Genomic DNA, 1,224 nt, shown 5'->3' with positions numbered 1-1,224 from the left:
TGACAGATAGCTTGACCAATGAAGGTTCCGCTAGGCCTCCTGCAGAGTTTCTTCATTGGTTCAATGACTTTGTAGACTCTGTCTATGAAAGAGGGTGCAGAACTGAAATGGAAACCTGCATGCGACAAAACGCTTTGTGTAAGAACCTGACAGTAAAATTTCTCACATATTTATAAAAAAATGACCACAAAGTACTGATCGTAACCATTATAAGATACAATACAGATGAGCATCAATCAGTATGAGTGTGATCATAGATCCAACATGTCAATAAACAGTTGCGATGAGGACTTCATAATGCACTTCGTTAGTTGCAGGAGCTCTCCTTCTCCCTTCTGTCTCTCTGTGTATATCTCCATCTTTCTCTCTTCCCCTCTATCTTTGTATCTTCCTTTTTCTCTCCCTCCCTCTCTCTCTCTCTCTCTCTCTCTCTTTCTGAGACCCACTCTTTACTATTTATCTTCTTATATGCTAGATATTAGATTTACATTTAAATATAAAGCTGATTTTCTAAGTTGATTACATTTAGCTGGATTAGACTGATTAAAATAAAATTAAACTAATATAATTTGAATACACTCGTACAATAGAAGAACTACTTTATAATAATATTACTTAACTTAATCAAGATATGAAATATTTATGATGATTGTTATAATTAGTACGATTCTATAATATCTTATGTTATCAATCGTATGCCCACATATTTCAATGTGTGGTTTAATACATACTTGGATGTTATTCTCCAACAAAACCATAATTGCTTCCCTTCTAATTGCATAATTAAGCCCATCTTACTATGTACTCCTCATTCCATAGACTTAAATAAATATTTTTCATTTTATTAAATTCCTATTTTTTTGTTTGATATTTACTTGATTTATCATCTTCTACATTTAGTGACCTTATATCCTTCCTCTACAAATCAATTTATACAAACAGTTTAGGATGAATCTACAACCATCCTAACATATGTCAGACCTTGTAACTTGGTCATGCAATTTGAGCAAAAACAAATGAAAATTTAACCATTTTAAGGATAAATTTCTCTTTTCTTTAAAAACCTTTTATGTATTTGGCATTGTAGTAGGAGCAGTGCACGGAACAGATCCTTTCCATGCTTAAGTTTATTTTAAAATGTATAAATAAAAATTTTTCTACATTTGTGAGTTTTGTGAAAAAGAGTTAAATGACAAATGTAAAATGTATTTTAGTTTTTTGTTG

The sequence above is a fragment of the Teleopsis dalmanni genome, chromosome 2, assembly GCF_002237135.1.
Source record: "Teleopsis dalmanni isolate 2A chromosome 2, ASM223713v2, whole genome shotgun sequence".
Lineage (NCBI taxonomy): Eukaryota > Metazoa > Arthropoda > Insecta > Diptera > Diopsidae > Teleopsis > Teleopsis dalmanni.
Note: the sequence above shows the minus strand (reverse complement) of the source record.